We start from the raw sequence: 11,099 nt of genomic DNA, 5'->3' as shown, positions 1-11,099 counted from the left end.
TTATCAAATCAGTTTTTCAAAGTTTTAAAGAATAATATATTTTCACTCACCTCCTTATAAAATAAGGAAATAAAATCTGTATACATTTACAATTATATTTGTTACCTTTTAAAACACTTAGTTTCTAGTTAAAAAATCAAATATAAGTAGAGTTAATTTGTTTATTAAATTAATTATTTAATAACAATGGTATGCCTGTAAATAAGTGTCAACTTGAGGATTTATTTTATAAATGTCTCCAAAAATGTATATATAGATAAATGTTTTAAAATTTTATCCATTTTGACTATGTCTCGAAATTGAAAATAAATAATTGTCATTATTTAAAAAGACTATTTAATTGTAAATAATATTTAGAACATAAAAAAAATGTATCAGCAAAACTGAAACATGTCCATTTTAATCATATTGATATAATTAATAAAGATGCAACATTGACATGCACAAACAAACAACACCTTAACAAATAACGATTCATTATTGCAAGTTTTTTATCCATTGATCCAGAGAAGAGCTCTCATTACATGAGGAATGTGTTTTAGTGCATATATATTCAGTGCAAAAACCAAAGAAGACGTTTAGTATTTTTTTCATATATAAATAAAGAAGAACCATAAAGCTCTATTGGAAAATTCTTAACTAATACAAACGCATTGTGTTCTCAACATAATCCGGGACATTCCAGATTATACTATCGGTATGCCTTCCCTTGGGATAAATGCTTTCAAGGTCCACAAATCTCAAATTTTTTTGCTTTGGATCACAATATAAGGCAGTGCGGATGTCTCTAGTACGAGACGAACACTTGGCCAGAACGATCTCACCACCACTAGAAACACCCTTGCTACACAACCTGTTAAAAAAACCAGTGGAAACTAAAAAATTATAATTATTAATTAGTTTATGAAAATTTATAATTATTTAATTAGAAAGAACTAATGTGTTAGATTTATTTATTTTGATGTATTTAAACTGTTTTCTTACTATGATGTTTTTGAATTTTATTAATTTTGACTATGTTTCTAAAATGAAAACAAATAATTGTTATTGTTTAAAAATAATATTTAATTAGAAAATAATATTTAGAACATAAAAAAAAAAAGTATTAGCAAAATTGAAACATGTTATTGACAAAAAAAAAATTGAAACATGTACGTTTTAATCATTTTGATATTAAAGAATAAAGATGCAACATTGACATGCAAAAACAAACAACACCGTAACAAATAAACGATTCATTATTGCAGGTTTTTTTTTTTTTTTTTTTCATTATTGCAGGTTTTTTCTCCATTGATCCAGAGAAGTGCTCTCATTACATGAGAAATGTGTTTTAGATCTGCATATCTAAACCAAAGAAGACGTTAGTATTTTTTGGACTCTATCTAAACCTTAACCTTAAACTTGTGAGCCATATAAATAAAGAAGAACCATAAGCTCTATTGGAAAATTCTTAACTAATACAAACGCATTGTGTTCTCAACATAATCCGGAACAGTCCAGATTATACAATTTGTATGCCTTCCCTTGGGATACATGCTTTCAAGGTCCATAATTCTCAATCTATTATTCTTGGGATCATAATATAAGGCATATAACTTGTCTTTACTGCGGTACGCACACCTGGCAAGAACGATCTCACCACCACTAGTAACACCCATGCTACACCAAACCTTAGAATAATTTATCTCATGACTATAGAAAATCTGGGACCATCCTTGTGTCTCCATAACCCAAATCTCCACGCCCTTCTCGCAGCACACGAATCCTAACTTCCCTTGATAGTTTATCAGAGACGAACGATAATCCATCAATGTTTTAGGAGCTTCGACATTATAAAACTCCTCGGACCTAACGTCAAAACTCATCAATTTATATAGAGAAGTAGAGTCATACTGATCAGCAATCCCTGCTTGGTAATAGATTTCCCCGTTGATGCAAACTGCACCTTGCGTCAATGGATGGTGAGATTCAACACCTTGGATGGACTTCCACTTCGTATTTGTTTCTCCCAATGTGAAAACTCGACAAGGCTGCTCCGGATTGTACTTTGGTAGGAACAATACTTTATATTGTTTCTCAAGAGGGTCGTATCCGATGAAACTAGTCTCCATGTACATGGTTTTCTTCTTTGGTAAGTACAAGGACTGCCTCGTGGTAGGGTTATATAGAACTACCTGACCAGATTTTGACCAACAACAAACCAAGCCGCGGAGGTAATGCCGAAATCCTTTAGGGATTAATATTGTCTCTTTGTCTTGATGAGTACTAGACAGGAAGGTTAAGTAACATTCTTCGTAGTCGATTGAAGTGATGAAATATGCATCACGTGGAGGCTGAGCCAAAGAACGATTCATAACGAAGTCTATGAAGTCTCTACGCATGGTGATAATTGATGACCATTCCTTCGAAACGTATTGGAACCTCGCTATAGATTTAGTCGGGAGCTTTTTTAGTATCTCCACCGTTACATCGAGAGGGATTTCGATATCTCCACCGTGACGGATTCTTCTTGTCGGCGATGGTAAGGTCTCTTCGCGTCTTCTCTTCATCATCTCTATAGCTGTTTTGTGAAAAACCCTAGAGATCAGGTCGTAGTAATCATATGTAACGTCAATCGAAAACTAGAAGTGTTACATGTTATCACTTTCTTGGGCCTCTTAATAAAAAAGCCCATGTTTTTGTTTGTTGTAGGAAAACTCAACGCGGAGACATCTATCTTTAGCTTTTTGTAAATTTAGCTTTTGTAAGAACACATATGGTTTGGTTGTTGAATTATAATGACAAAGAACAATTCTATTCAGGTTTTACAACATCGATCTAGAGAAGAGCTCTCATTACATGAGGATTTTTTTATTTGTGGTAACTAAAAACATTAGAATTGCTCAAACATTGGTTGTTGATCTACAGAGGAGGCAACCATGTGATTATAACCGGGCTACGAACTTTGTGTGTCGTGCTCTTCCACACAAGACCACCAAACTCAGGCCTCTTCATCCGCATTCTTGTCGTGAAAGTAACCGTGTAGGAAAGCTTCTGGTGTTTTGTAGTGAAGTTGAGTGTTTTAGGCAGGACAGTGACAGATGCGCCTTTGAAAGGCGAGACAGAAACCTTGTAGCTTGCAATGTGAGGACCAACATTGGTCACAGTTCTTCTAAGTGTCATGGATTTAACACGTGTGTTCTCTGGGAACAAAGCTGAGATCGCCGGGTAGTTCAAGTTTCCAGGGTTCTTGGCAAGAGTGTGTTTGCAGGATCTGTTCGAATGTTTTGTGAACACCTTAAGCTGTGAAGGACTTAAATCTTGAGTGCACAGGAATTCGAAGTAATCTTGAGGTCCAATGTCGTAGACGAAACCAGGATCTATAGCTTTCAAAGGATCTATATGTCCTGCACCGTGATCATAAGGCGATGAAGGAGCTGCTCCTGATGCATCCGTAAGTGGCTTAAGCGTGTTGTCGTGAACATAAGCAGTTGTCATGAGAGCTGATTTGATTGCTGCAGGGCTCCAATCCGGATGCCTTGATCTGATCAAAGCAGCTACACCACTCACATGTGGACATGACATTGAAGTTCCAGAGAGTATATTGAACTTAACCCTCCTTGGATCAGATGATAAACTCGATGGCGCCAAGTCTCCAGTCCAAGCTGCAAGGATGTTAACTCCTGGAGCCAACAAGTCCGGTTTCAAGATCTCTAAGGACAAGAAATTTGGTCCTCTTGATGAGAACGCTGCTACAACTGGTGAAGGTTTGATCCCAATTCTTGTTCCAAGAACCTCTAGAGTAGCGGTAGCTTTTCTGCTCGTCATCGCGTACTGTTTGATCAGTTTACCTTCTTTCTCTCCTACTGCAACTGCTGGAAGCAAATGAGAATCTGCAACAAGCTCTTCACCATTTGTTGCAGTGTTGGTCAAAATCATCCCAATCCCTCCTGCTCTTTTCACAACCTGACCCTTTTGCACACGTGGACTAACACCACGGTCGCATATCACGATCTTGCCAGCTACATGACGCCGATCCAAAGCACCGTCTAGACAGAACGAAGTCGGATCAGGGCTACTAGCATTCCTTCCTAAGTAAATCAGAGGATACTGTTTGTTTTTAGACAAAACTGCTCTGCCTTTGTAAAGTGACACTCCTTTGAATGTTCTCATAGTTCCAAGCTTCACTGTTGCTGGAAAGTCTCTATCCATAGTACTTGCACCAACTGTTGTAATCCATGGAGAAACATTAGTAAGACTAATCGGATCAGGACCTCCATTACCAGCTGAACAAGAAACGAAAACTCCCATCTCCATTGCTCCAAACGTTGCTATAGACAAACTGTCTCTAGAATAAGTTGAGATGCCACCACCTAATGATATAGATAGAACTTGGACTCCATCAGCAACAGCTTGATCAACAGCTGACAATATGTCTGAGCTGAAACATCCTCCAACCCAACAGACTTTGTAAGCAGCTACTCTAGCCTTTGGAGACATCCCTCGAGCTGTCCCATAAGCAAATCCAAAAAGATTAGCTCCTTTAACAGGTGAGCCAGCTACAGTAGCTGCAGTGTGTGTCCCATGTCCATCTTTATCTCTTGGTGATTTGTATTCAAGCTCTTCATCGATCTTCCCCGTTGCAGCTTCATAGCCTCTATAGAAAACTCTAGCACCAACGATCTTTCTATTGCAATTACGTTTCAAGAAACCTTTTCCAGTTTCACAAGTTCCTCTCCAAGTTGAAGGAACAGGGGACATACCCGTGTCGTTGAAGCTCTCACTCTCAGGCCAAATCCCAGTGTCTAAAACACCAACTACAACATCATGGTCGGTGACTCTCTCAGCCCAAACTCTCTCACTCTCTTGTCTCTCTAAGCCAAGAAACGTTGGACTTCTTGTAGTGTGAAGCTCGTACCTTGTCTCAGGAATCACAGCTACAACACCATCTTCTTCCTCGAGCTTCTCTGCTTCTTCTTCAGTCAGCTGAGCAGCTAAACCGTGAAAGGCAGTCTGGTAAGTGTAGAGTATCCTGTCGCTACCTTCTTCTCCTTCTTGAGATTTGCGTTGTGTTACAGAGTTAATCTTGGAAGAGTACCATTGTAGCTGATTCGTGTAAGGTGAAGGCATGGCTGATCTATCCATGTGGACAACATAAGTCTTCTTGTCAGAGATTTGAACAGTTTCTGCTTGAAGAAAGATGAGATTGATGGATAAGATTATGAAAAGAAAGCATTTTTGAAGTGGGTTTTTGTTAGTCATTGTTGGAGAGTATTAGGAGATTCTTCTTCTCTCTATCTTACTGGAGAAGAAGAAGAAGAAGAGATACAAGAGAGTGTTGTTGTTGTTACTTCGGAGGAATTAATAAAGGTGAGAAGGCAGAGGTGGTTTTCATACATGTTCTGTGTGCACAATTACTAACCAAGTGGTTGGTAATGGCAGAGAAGAGTAATTAATGACCTCATGGCTTCTTTCTCCTACTTCTATGCAATATTAGTAGTACCGTTAGGTTTGAGAATTTATGACTCATATCGAATTCAATTATTTTATGCTCTTTTGTTTCAATTTGAGGTTAATTTTAGTATTACTGATGTAACTATGAAGGCATGAGATTATACATTAAATAAGTTGAGTTCTTGGAGTCTACGAGCATGTTCTTGATTTATCACTTTCTCTTTTTTCATTTTACGAAGGAAACAAAGTAAGTCACATCAAGCTTTGGATTTTTGTGAGCATAGGAATATAAACAAGTGTATTCAAAAAAAAGACATGTAAATTAGAAAAGTTGAGGGATTAGAGTTGAGACAAAAGTATGTCGGATTCTTCTCTTTGGTAGACTGAATCATTTGTACCTCTTTAAATGAATGTTAACGCTTTGATACTTGCGGTGGATCCGTGTTGCCGTATCTTTGTTATGGAAGGATAATTCTCATTCAACTATACACAAGAGTATTTATACAGAATGTGAAGACTAGGATATTCGTATGAGAGTTAATAGACAAGATACTACTTTACATATATAGATGATTGGTATCCAATCATCATTGATATGATTGATACGAATCTCCTTGATATCCCCCCTCAAGATGTAGGCAGTTGTCTGATGCCAATCTTGATCCGAAGCTCCTGGAATCGCGTATGATGAAGAAGTTTAGTAAGGCCATCAGCTAACTGATCACGCGTAGATATATGGGAGACACGAAGAGCACCGGACTGTATATGACCTCGAACGAAATGATAATCTAGAGCAATATGTTTCATCCGAGAGTGGAAAATCGGATTGGCACATAGATAAGTCGCACCCATGTTATCACAGTAAACAACCGGCACAACCGTTAACACAACCCCCATCTCCGATAAGAGTGAACAAATCCATTGCAATTCAGACGCAGCATTGGCTATGGCATGATATTCAGCCTCCGTTGATGATCATGCGATGCTACGTTGTTTCTTCGAACTCCACGAAATAGGACTGCCACCAAGATACACGATGTACGCATTTGTAGACAAACAATCACCAACATCACCTCCCCAATCCGCATCGGAGTAAGCGTGAACCGTTAGGGGACAATCTGCGCGTAGGAAAATCCCATGGGATGTTGTCCCAGCCAAATAACGGAGAACCCTTTTAACAGCCTGCCAATGATCCGTCGTCGGTTGATGCATATATTGAGAGAGCCTATTAACCGCAAATGCAATATCAGGACGAGTAAATGATAAATATTGGAGACTACCGACAACCTTCCGATATTGCATGGCATCAACAAGTGGTGTACCAGAGTGAAGAGTGAGCTTTGGTGATTGAGCCATGGGAGTAGCAACCGGTTTCGCACCAATCATGTTAGTACGAGCTAGTAGATCCGTGACATACTTTCGTTGCATGAGGTGTAATCCTTGTCGTGATCGAGTGGCCTCTATCCCCAAAAAATAGCTTAGAGGCCCAAGATCCTTGAGAGAGAAGCGAGCGGCAAGGGAGACATTAAACGGTTGCACCAAAGACGATGGACCCGCGATAATAATATCATCTACATAAACAAGGACGTAGAGGAAATCATTATTCGTCTTGTAAGTAAACAAAGAGGTATCGGAGAGAGAACCAGTAAACCCGGAGTTAAGAAGAAACATCCGTAGTTCTTGATACCACGCCCGCGGTGCCTGTTTCAAACCATATAGCGCCTTACGCAACCGACAAACATGATCTGGACGATCGGGATCCACGAAACCTGGTGGCTGCGAGACATACACCTCGTCGGTTAGAGTGCCTTGGAGGAAGGCATTGTTAATATCAACTTGATGAATGCTCCAGTTTTTCTTGACCGCAACTTTGAGAACTAGTCGAACCGTTGTTGATTTAATAACCGGACTAAACGTTTCCGCATAATCCAAACCATATTGTTGATTAAACCCCCTCGCAACAAGTCTCGCTTTGTACCTTGCAATTGAACCATCAGGATTATATTTCAGTGTAAATATCCACTTACAGGGTATCACATGTTTTGATGGCGACGGTTTCTCCAGATCCCATGTGTGATGACGCATCTGAGCATCAATCTCCTCCGACATTGCCCTCCGAAAATTTGGATCCTTTAAAGCCTGAGCTACGGTTGTGGGGATAAGAGGTGTTTTGACGGCAAGTAGATTAAGTTTCTTGTTAGGTTTGGTGATGTGGTTCTTTGCTCTCGTCGTCATAGGATGAAGGTTTTGGTTTGGTGGTGGAACATGATGATGGGGTTGAGGTTCCGGTTGTGGTGCGACGGTGGAAGTCGTGGTGGATGTGGTGGTCGTTGTTTGCGAGACGGGACGTGGTGACGACGAAGAAGGAGTAGACGTGTTTGATGGTTGTCGGGGTTGTGGGCTCGATTGGTCTGTTGGAGATGGGCTGGAGATTGGTGTTGTTGGGCCTGGTGAGTGTTGTGGGCTTTGACTAGCGGATCGGGGCATGTTAACAGACGGAGGTGACGACAAGCGAGACTCAGATGGTGACGTTGAGGACGATGTAGTCGGCGATGTTGGAGATGCTGATGTCGGAGGAGACGGAGGTGTGTGCGGTAACACCGGAGAAACTGGAGCCGGTGATGGTGGGTGAAGGACGGAGCACGGAGGCGACGAGGAATGAGCTAGTGGCGAGGGTAACACGACCGTTGATGGAGACGGCACACACTCAGGCGTAGAAACACGTGATGCAGGCGACGAAGATAGTGAAGAGAATGGGAACTCAGTCTCAACAAACTGCACATGGCGTGACGTATAAACACGACCACTCGTAATATCCAAACAAAGGTACGCACTTTGAGTAAGTGAGTAACCAACGAACACACACGGTGTGGAGCGGCTCTCAAGCTTCGTTGCACGATATGGACGCAACCAAGGATAGCACACACAACCAAAAACACGGAGCTTCATATAATTTGGAGGCTGGTGAAAAAGCTTGACGTACGGAGATATACCATTGAGAACGTCGGTGGGCATCTGGCTTATCAAGTACACGGCGGTTGCTAGAGCATAGGGCCAGTAGACCTGCGGAACCGATGCATGACTTAGAAGCGCTAGACCGGTCTCAACCACGTGACGGTGTTTTCTTTCGGCGATACCGTTGTGTTCCGGTGTATGCGGTGGTGACGTGAGATGGGATACGCCATGAGAAGCCAAGAAGGAACGCAATGCAATGAATTCGCCGCCATTATCAAAATAAAGAGTGCGGATTTTGTGTTGAAATCGGTTCTCCACAAGAGCCTTAAAGGCGACAAAAACTTCCTTGACTTGAGATTTTTGCTTCAACGGGTACAACAAAGTGTAGCGGGTGTAGTGATCGGCAATGACAAGATAATACTTGTAGTGATCAGCGGACAATATAGGCGATGTCCATACGTCTGTGTAAAGATACTCAAGAGGGTGTGTGGAGGTGATTGTGTTTGCATGAAAAGGCAATTTGTGACTCTTATTAATCAAACAGTCGGAACACGACCATTGTTTTTGCGAGGAAGTGGAAATAGGCAATGAAAATTTGGAAACAAGTGCCTTTAAAACTGTAAAAGAGGGATGCCCAAGGCGATAATGCCAAAATGAGAGGTCGGTTTTCGGTGAAGGCGATGTAGAGAATGCGGTGATAGTGTTACGTTCAACCGGCCACTCATATAGCTCCTAGTCTTGCATTGGAGCAACCGGACTCCCGTGCTGAGATCCTTCACCTGAAAATGAGCAGGATAAAAATGAGCTGAGACTTGATTATCGTTGCATAGACGATACACCGAAATAAGATTTTTAGACACATTAGGGACATAAAGAACATCTTTAAGCCTAAGGGAGCGAGAAGGTGTGGGAAGTAAACCGGAACCCGTGTGTGTTATCGGAATACCAGATCCATCCGCAAGAGTGACCTCCTCGCCACCATTGTATGGTTGGTGAAGAGACAGATTCGCCAGGTCCGATGTCAAGTGATGTGTTGCACCGGTGTCACAGATCCATGGGGTGGTGGGAGACGAGGAAGTCATTGCAAGGTTCGCGCGTGGCTGCCATGGTGGCGAAGAAGAGTAACTTGATGAGGAACAACGACCTTGAAACTGGGAACACCAACGAGCGATGTGACCATGAACTCCACATATTTGACAACGTCCCTGATAGCCACGACCTTGGGAACCACGACCATGAGAGCCTCGTGAGAAATGCGACCGTTGCTGCGAACCATGTTGACCACGAGACGAAGAGGAACCTCGGTTGGTCGTATTGTTCTTGTGGGTGACCATGTTTGCAGAGGCAGGTGTAACAGAGGAAGCGGTCATCAAGGTTTGAATCTTCAACTCTTGATTAATCAACTTCTCAAGGACCACATTCAGAGAGGGTGTTGTATCACGACCCTCGATCTGATCCGTAACAGGCTTATATTCCTCGGGTAAGCCACCGAGGATGTAATCGATCTGATCTTCATGTGGAATAGGACTCTCGAGAAGTGCGAGTTGATCGAACCTTACCGTGAAGCCTTGAAAGTACTCTTCAATGGATTTGGGACCTTTCTTCCAATGCTTAAGCTGGTCGCGGATTTGGAGGATATGGCCACGGCTGGGTTGAGCAAACGTGGTGTGGAGAGTTGTCCAGATCTCCGCGGAAGTGGTAGCTTTGGAAAGCAGAGACTGCACCGAGAGAGACATCGCACCAAGGAGACTAGAGAAGATCAGCTGATCTTGACGCTGCCAGTGTTTGTGAGCCGGATTCACGGTGGTGGTGTCATCGGAGGTGAGTGTGGCAGCAGGTGCAGCCAGAGTGCCGTCGAGATAGCCGGCAAGGTCATAGCCTTTGCACAGAGCAAAGACCTGACGTTTCCACATCAGAAAATTTGTCAAGGTCAACTTAGTGACGTTAGACATGTTGACATTAAGAAGAGAGGTGCCATCGGGCGTAGCAACAACTTCAGAAGTAGAAGACATGATCGAGACAAGAAACAGGGGAAGAAGGAGAAGTAAGACGAGGAAGAAGTAGAAAGCGACCGAAAAAAAAAAAATTTAGGTCTTTTGTAGATCTTTACTGCTCTGATACCATGTTATGGAAGGATAATTCTCATTCAACTATACACAAGAATATTTATACAGAATGTGAAGACTAGGGTATTCGTATGAGAGTTAATAGACAAGATACTACTTTACATATATAGATGATTGGTATCCAATCATCATTGATATGATTGATACGAATCTCCTTGATAATCTTAAATGGTATAAACCTAAACTCAATATTGTTACAAAAATGATATGAAAATTGCCATTGTATGAAGACTACTAACATCATAATAAAACTCACGTTTACAAAAAGAAAATGCCAAAAACTCTGTTTGACACAAATGTTAAGTATAATGCTATTTTCATTGGTCAAAAGTTCTGTGAATAATTTGGGTAAAAAATACAGTTTCTATCTCTATCAAAGGAATTGAATTTACTGAGAATAGCAGTGGTGAGCTCAACGGTCTATCACAACATTTATAAACACACATTTAAAGCTCAGAAGCAAAATTGGCCCACTTTTCACTCTCAAGCTATTATCCCAAAAGAAGCAAAGAAACTTTGATATTTCTGATTTTATATTATCAATAGATCAAAAATGGTAGATATATTCAATTCAGTGTTTGTATG

The 11,099-nt window shown here is 41.1% G+C and overlaps 2 pseudogenes across 1 annotated transcript; both read right to left on the bottom strand.

The window, feature by feature from the left end:
* Positions 1-1,396: 1,396 nt before the first annotated feature.
* LOC104752885 (putative F-box protein At1g32420 pseudogene) lies at positions 1,397-2,549 on the bottom strand (annotated as a pseudogene).
* Positions 2,550-2,759: 210 nt separating this feature from the next.
* Positions 2,760-5,492, bottom strand: LOC104726495 (subtilisin-like protease SBT1.3 pseudogene; annotated as a pseudogene). The gene has a single exon (XR_015580835.1). The product of XR_015580835.1 is annotated as a subtilisin-like protease SBT1.3 pseudogene (transcript).
* Between the last annotated feature and the right edge of the window lie 5,607 nt (positions 5,493-11,099).

The sequence above is a fragment of the Camelina sativa genome, chromosome 2 (assembly GCF_030686135.1).
Source record: "Camelina sativa cultivar CO46 ecotype springtype chromosome 2, ASM3068613v1".
Lineage (NCBI taxonomy): Eukaryota > Viridiplantae > Streptophyta > Magnoliopsida > Brassicales > Brassicaceae > Camelina > Camelina sativa.
Note: the sequence above shows the minus strand (reverse complement) of the source record. Positions and strands in the feature narration are given on the sequence as shown.